A 16,597-nucleotide genomic window follows, 5' to 3' on the forward strand; every position below is an offset into this window, starting at 1 on the left:
TTCATTTACCTTACATAGGAGCATATGCCAGGTCCCAGAGGTTTTTTGAATAACAAATACAGGTGTGTTCCAAGCACTTATAGAAGGGCGAATATGCCCAAGGTTTATCTGTTCCTCCACCAGAAGGTGGAGGGCTACAAGTTTAGGTTTGGTCAATGGCCACTGCTCTACCCAAATTGGGCTTCCCGGCTTCCACCTAATGGGAGGTACTTGGGGGGCAGTGGCCTTTAGGATTGGGGGTGCACCTGAGCGGGTCCCTTTTGTTCTTCTCTGTGATTATGAAAGTTAAAAAAATCCCTTTCCTTAACTCCCTCTGGATCCTGATTACGCCTTTGTGCTTCTTCCCCATCCAGGATATCATCATAGCATGCTCGATGGTCTGTAGTGACCACAGCATCCATTTGTCTTAGCATGTCTTGCATTAGTAAATTGGCAGTGAGGTTCTTTGCCACTAAAGGGCGTATCTTTCCCTGTTCTCCATCTGGGCTAGTCCATGTCATAAGGGTAGCCGTTTCTTTGGACGGGGAGTTACCCCCTACCCCCAATATCGGGGGCCCAGGTGCAAGCTTCCAATCCAAGGGTACTTCCTCCTCCCTGAGTATGGTTTGGTCTGCCCTGGTGTCAATTAAGCAGTGAAACCTCTTTCCGCCTATGAGGATACTCATTTTAGGGTGGAGTCCTTCCACCAGGGAGACTGTCCAATGGACCTGGGCCGTCCTGCCATGAGGCTGCCTGGGCCTCACAGCAGAGGAGGTTCCTCCTTGAGTTAACGGGGCTGGAGGATGCCCCTCTCCTAGTTTAAAGGTTTCCCATCTAAATCAAACTTGGATCGGCAATCCTTTTTCCAATGATATCCCTTCCTGCACCTGGGACAGGGTGTAGGGGGCAGTTTGGCCCCCCAGGGCCAGTTGGCGGGGGATTGTCATGTAGAGTCCCTCTTAAAGTGCCCCTCCTGCCCGCATTTAAAACAAGTCCCACTCCCCATTGGTCTTGGAGTTCCTCAGCCCTGGGCTGCCAGTGCCTCAGTAATAGCCTCAGTCAATGTAGATGTCTGAGACTGTAAAGCTAAAGCTAGTGATTGGGACTGGAGCTGTTGTGTTCCCACATCCTGTGAGGCCACCACCCATCTGCTCAGGGAACTCTCTCTCAGTCCCGCGCAGGCCATTTGGTTGTCTGCATTCATCCCTTCCCAGAGCAGCAGCTTTACAAACTGATCTCAGAGGTTCCCTGCCGGCAGCTTGCGGTGAACACTCTGTTGGACTCGGTCTATGAAATCAGGTAGAGGTTCACCCAGTTTTTGTCTCACTCCTGCCATGGGGGACTCAGTAGGCCCATCATCTAGTTTGTACCACGCAGCAAGTCCTGCCTGCCTTACCTGGTCACAGTAAGGCCAGGTATTGCGGCCTGTTGGACGCCGGTAGAATAGGCTTCTCCCGTCCCTGCTAACATGGTATAAGTAATAGGTATTGCGGGTTGAGCCTGCCGGTTACTCTCTGCTCGCACTCTGCATTCCTCCTTAAAGAAGGCACACCATTTAATAAACTGAGCACTAGTAAGAACAGCTTTGGCCACATCCATCCAGTCCTTAGGGACACACGGATGATAGGCAATGTCCTGTAATAGGGTCTGGGCCCAGGGAGAGTTTGGGCCATCCTCCACCACCACCTGGCAGAGCTCTTTAAGATCCTTAGCTTCCCATGGATACCATTCCAAGGGCCTGTTAGCCCCTGGTGCCAAAGTGACCAGATACGCTTGGGGAAGTGGATCATGTGGCCTAGAGTCTGGGCTCTTGGGTGGCCCTTCCTTTCCAGAGGAGGTCTCCGAGTAGGTTCCTTTCCCAGCCCTCAGCCCCTCCAGTTGGTAGGGTTCTGGGACTTGGAAGTCCCTCTTGCAGGTCTCATAGGACGCCGTACCTCCCTTCCAATCGGGGGAATGGGGAGGGGTCCTAGGACTGTCCGGGGCACCTGAGTAGCTGCCTTTGCCCCTGCATGCACAGATAGTGCGTTCCCGGTTGAGTTTGACCTTTTCCTTTTCCTTTTCACTTTCCAAGTCTTCCTGTATTCTTTCTAGGCCTAATGTTTTCTCCTCCTCCTATCTTCTTCTGTGATATAACATTACCCATATTTAGGGTTTCACTTACCCCGAAAGACTGCTTAGCCTCGGCCGGTATCTTTTCCTTTCGTGCCCCACGTTGGGCACCAGATGTTGGGTCTTCATCTGTCTTTGGACGGATGGGGTCCAAGGAGAGGTAATTGTGAAGTGCGACCGCTTGCCCGTTCCCGAGCCTTCCTTAGCCCAGGAGATAATCAGATGCAGCGGGGAGTCAAACCAAGCAGGAACTCGTTTATTAACAGGGAGCATCCCCTTTTTAAAGCAAAAGACTGCGTGGGAGGAGAGGAAATGGGATCAACCAATCACTGAAAGGCCACACCTTAATATGCACCTAAGCTTCCAAGAGTTGTTTACACACTGAACCTGAACAAATCCGGCTCTGCCCACTCAACTTCCTCTCAGGGCCATCTTTGCTACCCCTCACAACTAGGTAGGACATTGATACATTAACCTGGCATTCTCTTTTTGAATATTTTTGTGGCCATCCCAGGGCTTAACCTCAGAGCCCGATGTATTCCTGAGCTATTTTGCTCAAGGGTGAGGCTCTACCATCACCACAGCTCCACTTACAGCCATCTGGTCATTAATTGGACAAGAGCAACTCCCAGGCTTTCCTGCCTGGTGTGGCTTGGATCTCCTGCTCAGCTTTCTCTCTCAAAACTGGAGCTCTACCCTCTGGGCCACTGCTCCTCTTCTGGTTCTCTGGTGGTTTATTGAATGGCGATCTCCTGCGAAGGGTTCAAGTGGCATTCCTCAGGTATTCCCCAAGGAGCCGCTCCACACAAACCCTTAGTCTAAATCTCTACAGGTACTAGAGAAAAATGGAAACATGAAGATGCTACTAATGTGTTCTAGATACTTAATGTTGGAGACAAACACTCATAATTATTAGATCAGTTTATAGGCAAAAGGAGAAATGCAGACAGTATGAGGATCGTTCCAGATTTTGGTCCTCTCATCCTGAGACAGTAAATTAACTGCAGCTCAATGCTAAGTGACAGAACTGGCATGTCCTGTGGATATTTGCTCCCAAATCATCTGACACTCATTTCTCACTTTTGGCTTCAAACCTGTGACCAATCCCAGGGTAAGATGAGGAGAGAAAATCCTTCTCAAAAAAGCAGCTATAACAAACATTGGGTAGTTTACTTATAAATTCAAACCATTGGAATGACCCTGTTAAGAAGTCATATTGTCCAGATTAACAAATGAAGAAGAAGAAAAAAAAATGAAGAAAAGAAAGAAGGTGTCAGTGGATGCTGACTGTAATCCCTGCTCCTCAGGAGGCTAAGATGTAGAGAATCTGAGTTTGAATCCAGTCAGTGTAGGAAAGTCCATGACACTGTTATTTCTAAGAGAAATGAGGCTGTGAATCAAGATTAATGTACTATCTTTTCGCAAAAGGAGCTCAGGGACAACGTCTAGGCTCATAGTTCAACCTCAGGACCTGCCCACTCAAAAAGAGCCTGTATCTCCATGTCCTTGTGTATATATGGATGTATTCCTATAGGTGAAGCTCCCAAGTAGCTCTGATGAGTGGCAACAAGCTAGGAAATTTGTATTCAATACAATGATTTCATAACAGAGAGTGTTTTGATTGCAGTGCATGTTCTGGGGCTCCTCTCACTGTTCCCAGTGTAATCTAAGGGTTTCTCTGCATCCCAGGTCTGCTGGAAGAAGTCTCTCTCACTGTCAGGTCAGTCAGACAAAAGGCCTCAGTACAGTACAGCTGGGTAACAAACAACTCCATCCAGGCCAGTTAGTGAGGATGAGTGTGAATGAGCTCTGAAGGTAAGGAGAAAAAGACTTGTTTTTACACCAAGCTAACTCTCTCCCCATTGCTCTGTTTTAAGAGGAAGGCTTCATTTGTGCAACTCCCATGGCAGACCAAGTTCTGGGCACTTATCCTGCCTTTGTGAGACTATATTCCGGTGTTCAGATACATTGCTCAATATTATTCAGGAGCCCTTCTGGCAGACAACTAGGGAACTCAACCTAATGAAATGTTTCATTGCCTGCAATGATGGGATTATGATGCCTCTTCTAGGTTTCTGCCAGCTTGGGAAATCCAAGCATATATCTGATATCACAAAACTTCCTGTCATCTAGGGCTGGTGAAGCTCATCAGGTTTTGGAAACTTTGACCTTTCCTATTTAGGCTCTGGATGGCTAGGTTTTGGGGTTGAACACAGGGTCTGGGTACTGACCAGGAGCTCAGTGCAGAAGCATAGTGCTTTATTATTTTGTGTAACAACTTCTGATGTGTGTGTGTGTGTGCGTGCACACACACACACACATGCATGTGCGCACACACATGCATGAGTCCTGGAGCTTGAACTCAGGACCTGAGCACTGTTCCTAGTTTCTCTTGTGGAAAGATAGCTCTCTCCTACTTGAGCCACAGAGCCACTTCAGGCTTTTTTCTAGTGATGTGGTCCTGAGAAATCAAGCCCAGGGTTTCATAGATGCACAGCACTCTACCCCTAAGGCACATTCCTAGCCCTCTACATCAGGTTTGTTAGCTCATTTCTGTCTTTTTTTATTGTTGTTGTCGGTTGTAGGAGTTGAAGTCTTGGCCTGGGTGCTGTCCCTGAGCTCTTCAGCTCAAGTCTTGTGCTCGCCACTTGAGCCACAGTGCCACTTCAGGTTTTCTGGTGGTCTATTAGAGCTAAGTGTCTCAAGGACTTCCCTGCCCAGGGTACCTTTGAACCATGATTCTCAGATCTCATCCTCCTGAGTAGCCAGGATGACCAGCATGAGCCACAAGCACCAACTTCTACCTCAGGTTCTTGGTGGTTTATTAGAGATAATAGTCTCATGGGACCTTTTGTGTCTGGGATAGTTTGGAACCCAGATCCTCAGATCTCAGCATTCTGAAAAGGCAGGATGACAGACCTCAACTACCAACCCTTTGGTCATGGCCTCCGCTGCAAGGGCGTCCATGGCTCCACATGATTGAGTGCTAGCCATGAGCCCAAGAGGTAAGGTCAGAGCCTAGGCCTCGAGTTCAAGGTTGATGACTGAGAAAAAACAAAACAAAACAATTGTCTACAGGAGACAACTCACTAGTTTTCAGTAATACATAATTTCATCCCTGCTATGGGGACCTATCTGAGCTTCAATATTCTTTTTGTTGTTGTTGTTTAATTTTTATTTTTTGTGAACATACTTTACAGAGGGGTTACAATTACATAGGCAAGATAATGAGTACATTTCTTATCAAGCATTGCAGGCTCTTCCTTTGTTTACCCTTCACATCTCTTCCCAGCCTGCCCCCGCTCCCCCACCCAGTCCCCCCCCGTCCCCCACCCCCCCCCGCACCAAAGTTGTAAAGTTCGTTTTTGACATGACAACTTGTACTTCTCATAGTTGCAACGGGTCCACCTGTATCCTTAAACGACTTGTTTTCCCCATCTCCTCCACAAATTATACCGACATCAAATATAGTGAAAGCAGGGGTTATACTGTGGGGGAGGGACATACAAAGCAACAAAGAGATAATCTTATAAGTGCATTAGAAAAAAATGCATGAAATAAAAAAGCATTAAAATACATATCTAAGGGTTCATTTTCCTAACATCACATTATCTGACCTTTTCTGCTTGATTCATACATATACTAGATATTGCAAATAAGGGAAACCATGGGAACTATGTTTCTTTGGGCTTGGCTTACTTCACTTAATATAATTTTTTCCAAGCCTTTCCATTTCCTAACAAATGGGGAAATGTCATTCTTTCTGATGGAAGCATAGAATTCCATTGTGTATATATACCGCATTTTCTTGGTCCTTTCATCTACTGAGGGGCATTTGAGTTGGTTCCATATCTTAGCTATGGTAAATAATGCTGCAATAAACATAGTTGTGCTGGTAGCTTTAGTGTGGTCTTGTTTGTAAACTTTTGTGTAAATGCCCAAAAGGCCTCAATATTCTTGTCTGCATAATCATCTCAGTTGTGGAGCTCTTACAAGGACAAGATATAAGAATGCAATCGGTAAGTACACAGCACATGGCACTCTTTACATGACTCAGCACAGAGCATCCTGTGAAAGACTCAGCACCCAGCACCCAGTACAGGACTCAGCACACTGCAACCTGTGAAGGACTCAGCACATAGCAACCTGTGCAGTAATCAGAATGGAGCACCCTATGGAGGACTCAGCACATAGCTCTATTCCACAAGCTGTCATTAGAATTAGGGTGCTTTAATCAGTATCATCATTCTTTGAAGTAAATTTTACAAACCATTAAAGTTCACATCTAATGGTTTAGTGGGGTTTGTTTTTGGGGAGGAGGGGTTAGCCATGGGGTTTGAACTCAAAGCATGGGGATATTGTTCTAATAACATTTGCTTAAGGCTAGAGCTCTACCATTGGAGCCACATTTCAAAGAGTTTAACAAACTTCCTGCCAGGACTGGGTTTTAAAGCCCCTGAGAAGCTAGGATGCCGGGTGTAAGCCAGGATGACATGAATAACTCGTGGAGCTGGGTTGCAGTAGTTTACATCTGGCTAAGTCTGGTTAGGTGTCAGCTATCAGCATCAGAATCCTAGCTTGCTCTGTAATGAGGTATTTGAAGTTCAGTACTTCTATAATTGCAGTTAGAACATCCTCCCTTTTTTTGGCGGCATTCATGGGGCTTGAGTAAGAGCTTAGACACTGTCCCTAAGTGTTTGTGTTCAAGGCTAACACTCAATTGATTGAAAGACAGCAGAATTTCCGGGTTTTCTGTTTATGTGGCACTAAGTTATCTAACCCAGGGTTTCATGCTTACTAGGCGAGCACTCAACCACCGATCCACAGGAGTGGATGAGGTAAAAATAGAGAGAGATTGCTGTATATAAATATTATATACACAAAAAGAGATGTCTGCATATTATTAAAATATAGATAATATTACTACCAACTATAGTTATTAAATTATGTCTCCATTTATTGATGTGTCCCAGTTAACTATTAATAAAGCATTAATAATTACTCAATATCCTGTTATTGTTTATCATATATGTACATATATCCATACATATAATTATATATTTCATAGAATGAGACCAATGTGAATATATTATTAAATTATGCATCATGTGTTACTACCAATTATTAGGTATTTAATTATGTCTCCACGTACTTTTTATTCTCTTAATGCTTAATAAAATATTAATTAAACTTAATGAACATCCTATACTTATTGCATCTAATTTTACGCTAGAATGCTTCACTACTAATTCAATCTGTTTATCATTGATTGTAGTGACAATTCTTCCACCTATTACATTTCTTACCTTTATAAAATCCTATTACATAGCATATAGATTTGCACTTGAATTATATATCCTACCTGACACTGAGCATTTTCACAGAAAAGGAAAACATGTGTCACGCTTGGCTTCGCACTCCACGATTACATTTTTGGCAGTGTTAGGATCTAAACTCAGGGCCTAGAAGGCTCAATTCATGAATGGGTGACAGCCAGCACAGCAGCCTCTAGCCAATTCAGCTGCCATGCAGTGCACAGGCCTTGAGGTTGAGCCCGCCCCGTATGTTGACTTCAAATTGCACTTAGTGTAGTTATTCATTTTATTTTTTGTTTTATCATTTACCACTTATTTTATTGACTGCTATTACACATGGAATATTTACTACATTTATTACGTAGGATGTAGATTTGCCTATGTATGAAACTTCATACCTGACACCCAGGACATTCACAGAAAAGGAAAACACGTGTCACCATGGGCTTCTTACTGCACGATTCAATTTTTGTGAGTGCTGGCATCTGAACTCACATCTTACAAGGCCCAATTCATGAGTGGGTGAGTGTCAGCATGCCAGCCTGGGGCATATGGAGTTGACAAGCATTTCCCACACCTGAGAACGAGCCATAGGGGTTGACAAAACAAGAACAGATTGACATGCAGATGGTAGTACACAAATAAATACAGATCTTTATAGAGTGCCAGAGATATCTATACATTATGCAGTTATATAGGCTACATTCCTACCAATTCTTGGGTATTTATTCTGCCTCCTCCATGTAATTAACATTATTGTTTTCATCCTTAATGAATTATTAATTAAATCAACCACTGTCCAAACTATTGTGTCCATGTAATTAATAATATTTGTTTAATGTGTCCAAAAATATTCATTAAAATCCATTGGCCTCCTAAAATCAATCTCTAATTTTATAGTAGAATCACTCAGGAACAACTAATTCAACCTTGATATTCATATACTTCTATCCTTATTCCTATGAATAGGAACGAGACTCTTAGCATCTCCCTCCATTGGTAGGGGTCAGGACTGGGCTTTGAACACAGGGCCTAGGTTGTCGTTTTGGCCTGTGGCTTCCCTGGAAGCCATCAGCCTTCACCATTGCCAGGTTACCAACAGTTTTCAGTCGTGTCATTCAGACCAAGGATGGTCACCTTGAAAAGAAAACAAATGTAAAACCGACATCCATCTGCAGGTAGCAGATTTTTATCGGTGTCGTTTTATTTATTTTTATTCCAGTCAGTCTTTGGGGCCAAGGAACCCAGGTTCAGGTGTGGGCTCAGTGGCTGCACCACAGCCTAGCATGATCAAAACTGAAGCAGAGTTGCAATGACCTGAGCTCAAGCCCTGTTCTTGACAAAATAAAAATAAATTCATACATACATACATACGTACATTCAAAATGTTTAAAAACCAATGAGGCTCCTTGGCTTGGAATTCACGCCATTTTTTCTACCAGGCCTGTGATTTGAACTCAGGGTCCGGGTAAAACTGCAGCACTGTGGGGGAAGGGGAAGCTCACTGTGCTGGAAGACAAGAAAATCAGGCTTTTTCCCAGGGGCTGAATTCAAGCTCTAGCACTCAAAAAAATAATATTCGTATACATTTTAAATACATGATTTATATTTATATACACATGATTACTGCATATTGCAGTTACTGTAGTTATTCATTTTATTTTGTGTTTCATTTATTGATCTTATATAGAGAGTATAATTACATGTATAACATTTTTTACATTCTATTACATAGGATATAGATTTGCCTACGTATTATACATCAATTCTGAGACCCAGGACTTTCGCTGATAAGGAAAACAAGTGGGACAATTGGCTTCTTCCACCAGGATTAAGATTTTGGCAGTTCTGTGATTTGAACTCCAGGCCTAGAAGGCCCACTTCATGAATAGGTCAATGTTAGCAAACCAATCTGATGCAAATTAAGTTGTCGGGCAAATGTGGGGGACTTGTGTTTGAGGACTTGAGATCAAGCCATAGGTGTGGGCAATATTTAAACATATGACTATGCATCTATGAATAAATTTATAGAGACTGATAGACGTTCATGTAGATTCTACTATATAACTCTATATAAAGAGTGATGTCTATATCTTATTTTTATATATTCTATTACTACCAATTATTTGGTCTAAAATTATGCGTCTATTAATTAATCACGGTACGAGACTTAATAAAGTATTCATCAATGACCTCTATTTATTGCATACAATCTTATACTAGAATGACTAGCTAATTAGTAATTCAGTTGGTACTTGTCAAACATTCTATTAGTGTTCCTATAGATAGGAACGAGTTCTCTAGAATCTTCAGCTGTGTGTAGGTGGCAGTCGCAGCATCGAACTCAGGGCCTAGGTGTCTGGGTTGGGTTCAGGCTTCACTGATAGCCCGAGAGCCTTCGGCCATGAAAGGTCAAGTACAATTTTTAAGCCTAGTCATTGAGACCCAGTCTGGTCACAGTACAAAGCAAACAAATGTAAAACAGTTGTGTAAAACTTTCAGGTTTTTCCTCCACCATCTTGGTTGGTTTGTTTTTTTTTGCCAGAGCTGGGAGTTGAAATTGTGTACTAGGATAGCTGGATCATTTGTGGGTGTAAAAGCTGCACCCCAGCCTAGGGTAATCAAGGCTGAAACAAAGTTGTGATGACCTGAGTTCAATCCCCGTGCCTGCCCCCCAAAAAAGTTAAGATACTGGCTAGGAATTTGGGCCATTTTTTCTGCCATACCTGGTATTTGAACTCATGAATTGGGTAACTCTATTGTGCTCTGGGTGAAGTGGAAGCTAACCTCCTGGAAGAAAAAAATTCAGGAGCATTTCCCAGGGTGTGAATTCTAGCCCCAGAACTGGCAAAAATAATATTTATATACATGTATAATGTATATAATATATGTATTTGCATAGATATTACATATTGTACCTAGGACACAATATTTCCACAGAGAGGAAAACAGGTCAACATTGGTTTCTTTCCTCATGTATTGCCTTCAGCAATGCTAGGATTTGAACTCAGGGCCTGGAATGCCCAATTCACCAAGGGGTCAGTGTAAGCAGAGCAGCCTCAAACAAATTCATTGCCAAGCAGTTCCCAGGACCTGAGTTCTAGTCCCAGGAATGGCCAATATATAAATACATGTATAAATTGTTGCAAATATATATATATATATATAGAGAGAGAGAGAGAGAGAGAAATGTATATCCACTGTATATTTAAATATATAAATACCTTTATAGAATGTGAGATGTCTATACATTATTAAATTACATCTAATATATTCCTGATAATTATTAGGTATTAAATTATGCCTCCATTTAATGATGTATCATGGATTAAGGCATAATAATGTGCTTCCTTGTGCAAAAGGAGCTCAAGGACAATGTCTAGACTCATAGTTCAAACCTCAGGGCCTGCACCAAAAAAAAAAAAAAAAAAAAGAGCCAGTAACCCCATGTGTCTGTGTATGTATGTATGTATGTATTTCTATCAGTGAACATCCAGAGTCGTTATGAAGAAAGGCACCCTGCTAAGAAATTTGCTTTGAATAGAATGATGTCATAGCACAGAGCATGCTTTCAAGACAGTGCATGTTCCTGGTTTAAAAAAAAATTAAGACCCTGGCTTGGAATTTGCACCATTTTTCTGGCAGCTTGGGATTTGAACTCAGGGTCTGGGTAATTCTGTTGAACTGTGGGGGAGGGGAAACACCGTCTTTGAAGACAAGAATTCCAGACCAGTTTCCAGGGCCTGAATTCAAGCCCCAGAACTGGAAAAATTAATATTCATACATGAGATCTATTTACTTACCTGGGTTTAATCCATATGATATTTATTACCATTATTCATTTATTATTTATTTTATTTAGTATTTTACATATATAATATTTATTTTATTCATCACATCTTATCACATGGATTTATTTGCATATGGATTCTACATCATACTGAGACCCAGGACTTTCACCAAGAAGGAAAAAAAATGGGTCAAAAGTGGCTTCTGACTCCACATATAAACTTTTGACTATGCTGGGATTTGAACTCACAGCCCACAATGCCCAATTCATGAATGGTTCAGTTGTGGAACAAAAGCCTTTGGCAAACTGAGCAGCCAGCCAGTGCTGAGGACCTACAATCTGGCAATAGTAGTGGCAGATAGATAGATAGATAGATAGATAGATAGATAGATAGATAGATAGATAGATAGATAGATAGATAGATGTGTAGTTTGCTATATATGAGAGAGAGAGACAATGTGAGGATATTAAATTATATATATTATGAATTATTAGTTATTAAATTAGGTCTCCATTTAATGAAGTATCATGGTTTAATACTTATTGAAGCATTGGTGTAAAAAGAGTCAGTATTCCTTAATTAGGAGAATCATACCATGGTGCTAGAATGAAAGACATAATCCAATACTTTTTGTGTGGCATTCTATAAGAGAATCATGAACTAACTGCAAATTTAATTGTTACTTTTATAACATTCCATTAAGCATTCCCATGGAGAGGAATGATTTTCTCATGATCTCCCTCCATTTGTAGATGGTAGTCCTGGCATTTGAACTCCAGGCCTTGCAAATGCAAACCATTAGAATGACACTGTGAAGATTTCAGTTTGCCACATTGAAAAAAGAACAAGAAGAAAAGAAAGCCAGGTGTCAGTGGATCCTGCCTGTAATCTTAGCTCTTCAGGAGGTTGATAGGTAGAGAATGCCAGTTTGAATTCAGCCAGGACAGGAAAGTCCATCACACTCTTATTTCTGAGGGATCACAGGAATACAAAATCCCCATGAGTGGGGCTATTGCTCAAGGGCACAGTGCTACCCTTGAGGTATCTCCCTAGGTTTCTGGAAGCTTGCTAAATCTAAGCACATGTGTAATATCACAATGCTTCCTGCCATCTAGGGCTGGTGAAGTTCATCAGGTTTTGAACATTTGACCTCTCCTAGTCGGGCCCTGGGTGGCTAGGTTTCGGGGTTGAACACAGGACCTGGCTGCTGACCATGAGCTCAGAGTACAAGCTCAGTGTTGTACCATTTGCTGTTACAGCTTCATTTCTGGTATCTGTTTTGTGTGTGTGTGTGTGTCTGTGTGTGTGTTTATGTGTATGTGTGTGTGCACATGTATTTGTGTTTATACACTTGTCCTGTAGCTTGAATTCAGGACCTGAGCACTGTACCTGAGATTTTCCTATACAAGGATAGTCCTCTACCACTTAAGCCACACAGCCACTTCAGGCTTTTTTCTAGTGATGCGTTACTAAGGAATCAAACCCAGGGATTCATACATGCAAACTATTCTACCCCTAAGACACATTCCCAGCACTCCACTTCAGGTTTCTTTCTTTCTTTTCTTGGAAGTTGGAAGAATTGAAGTCTAGTCTTGGGCGCTGTCCTTGAGCTCTTCAGCTAAAGCCAATTGTTCTACCACTTGAGCCACAGCACACTTTGAGTTTTTTAGTGGGCCACTGAACAGAAGCATCTCAAGAAATTTCCTGCCCAGGCTGGCTTTGGACCGTGATCCTCAGATCTCAGCATCCTGAGTACTTAGGATGAAAGGTGTGAGTCAGCAGTACCCAGCTTATACTTCTATTTTCTAAGTGGTGAATAGGAGATAAAAGTCTCATGAGACCATTTGTGTCTGGGATGGTTTTGAAGCCATATCGTCAGATCTCAGCTTCTTGAGTAGACATGACAGACCTCAGCTACTACACCACTATACCGTAACAAGCAAGTGCATGGGGTCAGCGGCAATGTTGGCTAACCACCTGAACCATCCTTAAACATGGACCAAGGAGTCTAACCCATGCGCTCAAGTCAGGGGTTTGTGCCAAAGCCGCCATGGCACAATGAAAGTGAAGGTCGGCAGGGTCACTTGGGTGCAGGGTAGGCAGTCAACTGTAAGGATTTCCCTGATGCGTGTTGCACTCTCCCCCATGCCCTTGTCTCCTGCCTTCTCCTCCCCTCCTTCCCCCCGCCGGCCAAGGTGGGATCCTAAGCACTCTGCACCTCAGAGAACAGACCAACCAGGAGTGTTCTGGGAGCACCTAAAGAAGGCAGAGCAAGGTGTGGCTTTTCACACTGACCTCCCTTTCCGTGGAGAGAGCCAACCCCTGTGCTGATAACAAGTAATGGGAAGAGAGGGGCAAGATCAGGGCACCCCCCTACTCCAGCAAGTACAAGTCCCCGACCTCATGGCAAAGGCGGGGAGAGACCAGCCAGACCCGGTTGCTGCACCCCTGCCTCCTGCACACGACAGGCATGGTGGGACGGTGAGGGCAGGGGCCCTCGGGCAGAACGAGAAGAGTGGTCCCATTCGCAATGAATGTCCATCCCTCACCTGGCACAACCTATGCCTGGGCCTGAAGGAGATCGCAACATCTCCACATTAATCACACCAAGGGTATGGAAAAGACAGCCACATGGCACTTGGGAGGCAGTGGCCCAGGAACGCAGCTTCTGAGAGGGCCATCCTGGGATAAATGTAGCCAGGACAGACACTGTTCATGAGTAATGAACGAAGCAAAATAAATTAAAAAATAAAAATAAAAAAGTGAAACCAAGATGGAATTTGCACGAACAAAGCAGTCTGAACCTGAGAAAACTGCCGATAAACTGGGAATCCGGGATAGGTCCCAAGCAGACAGGGGCGGCAAAGTCGGCCAGCCTGCCCTCATGACCTCTGCCACACATGGCGCCTCTCCCCTCCCCCACCCCAACATTTCCAGAAAAGCACAAGTGAGAGCTTGTCCCACTGTCTGCCTACCCGTTCTTTTTTTTTTTTTTTGGTTGTTTGTTTGTTTTGTTTTCTTTTTCCCCTGATGGAAATGAGAAAACACTGCCAAAGATGGGTCAGGTCCAGGAAGAGACAAGCTGGGAGGAACCATGCTCACTTGTGAAATTCATGAGCCAGGAGCTCAAACACAGCTAGTCCAGAGGAGGCTGCATGCCTCACCTGCCTGCACAACACACTGTCCCCACTCCACCCCTCACAGGGAAAGGGGAGGGGGAAGGCCAGAGAGAGGTTTCTTCTAACACAGAGATGTTAGGTACGTCACACACACAGGTCTGGAAAAATATGGTGACAGTGCAATGGGAAGTGTGAGTCCACTCAAGCATCAATAAATGACAGGAAAGTCAAACAAGAGCCCCTGGGTGAGAAAGGAAGGGGAGGTGGCACCCGTGGGACACTTATCCCAGGCACCAGACGGAACGACCTTCTGATCTTTCCTCCTCAAATCTGTCCAGACAGCTAGCCTTTTCTAATAGGCTTTTCCACTCTCTCTGGAGCAGTTCAGGGCATGAGGTGAGGAATCTAAACCCTAGACACGTATGTTGGAGGGTAGAGGCATCATCACTCACATGACTGTGGTGGACCTGGAATTGAGCAGGGTAGTGCACAGTGTGTGGAGGGGGGGCAGGTAGGAAACCCCAGGAGGAAAGACAGGGAAAGAATAGGGGCCCTGTTCCAAACATAGTGGAGGGGTCAGAGGGGCAATCCTATCTCCCGGTGGTGATGCATGGTTAGAACCCACAGGCCAGGCATACTTCTCTTTGGGGTTTGCAATGGGAACATATGCAGGCAGAAGTGTGCCAGGACACACATCTCTTCACAGACAGGTAGACAGGCAGAGCCAGGGGGTCAGGCATGGCAAACACCCTATTCCATCAACACACACACACAAAAACACACACACACGTTACGGTGTGTGTATAATATCCACAAGGTAAAAGTTTATTCATCCATTCTCAAAAGAATAGGAGTAAGATTATGTCAGTTGCAGGGAAATAGACCTATGGACTATGAGCGGGGCAGGGGTTGGGGGGTTGTGGAGGCCAGAAGAACCAAGAACAGGTGGTGCCAGAGGAAGACAGACTGGCAGAAAGACAAAAAGACCGACTGACTGACCAACAGCATGTGTTTTTTCTCCTATGTGGATACTAGACCTAAACTATAACTGGACATAGTAACCTACACAGCACTCTGGGCAAACACAGTGTGTGTGTCCCCGTGTGTGTGTGACACATATACTCTCCTTTTGTCAGAAGGTGTAATTTCTCTGAACATTTAAGATATTGCAGATAAGACATAAGACGTAATATCTATAAGTAGCACAACTGTGAATGTACTATAATAACTAGACATGTTAGGATTAAAGTTGGAATTAGGAGGATAGAAATGTATCTGTAAAAATGCTATTGGTCATTATTACAAGTACATTTGGTTTAGGATATTTCTGAAAACACCGATTGATCTTTCTTGGGATGATGGTCTATGATCACACTAATAACCACTTAAAAGCCAGATCATCTGTTGGATACATTTCAATTGGTTTATATTGCATCCTCAAATATTTTTCTCTTCTTTTTATTCTATCTTCTCAATAAAGATCCAGTGGTATAAAGCTACTTTTATGCCCTTAATATTACATAACTGAAGTGATCTGCTTTGTTTTGCAGCTTTCTCAGCTTAATTCACTGAGGCCTATTTAGTCACACATGACGAGAGGTCCAGAAACATCTTTGGGGGCACAGATGGCTTTTGTGTAGTACGAAGACCCTTACTCACACAGGCAGCCCACCTAGTCGTCCGGAGTGACAGAGCCCACTGCAACAAAGTTGTTAATAAAGAAGCAACTTTATTGAGAAGGTTCCTACACTGACTAGCCAGGGCCGCAGCACAGGCTCGGGTGCTGATACTGCGACCCTGAGTAGCCCACGTACTTAGGTTTTTAAAGGCAAAATTCATAAGGTCAAGCCTGTTCATGCAGGTGACCAATGAGGTTGTCACACACCGAAAAGATTATACTAGACCACATGCAGGTGGCCAATGAGGTTACACTTTGTCACATAATGGCTGTTTAAACTTTTGGTTTAAATGACTCACGAATTCCACAGTAAGTTGGAGCTTACAGTAACCATACACAAAGGAGTTTAGTGGAGTTTCACATAAACAGGTGAAAAAGGTGGAGTTTATGATAAGCTCAGAATGTTGCCAGTATGAGCCAGATTACTGGCTATCGGTTTAATCATTCAGACCTTAACAGAACAATGAAGGTGGGTTAAGTTGTTAAGGGGAGGGGAACCTAGAGGCATTCTTTCCATTCCAAGAACTGGGCTGGATGGAACCATGGTCAAGTTAACCTTGTTTAGTTTTTTTTTCTTCCTAAAACCGCTAAAACAAAGGCAAAGCC

The sequence above is a fragment of the Dipodomys spectabilis genome, unplaced genomic scaffold (assembly GCF_019054845.1).
Source record: "Dipodomys spectabilis isolate Male_0828 unplaced genomic scaffold, ASM1905484v1 ptg000467l, whole genome shotgun sequence".
Classification (NCBI taxonomy): domain Eukaryota; kingdom Metazoa; phylum Chordata; class Mammalia; order Rodentia; family Heteromyidae; genus Dipodomys; species Dipodomys spectabilis.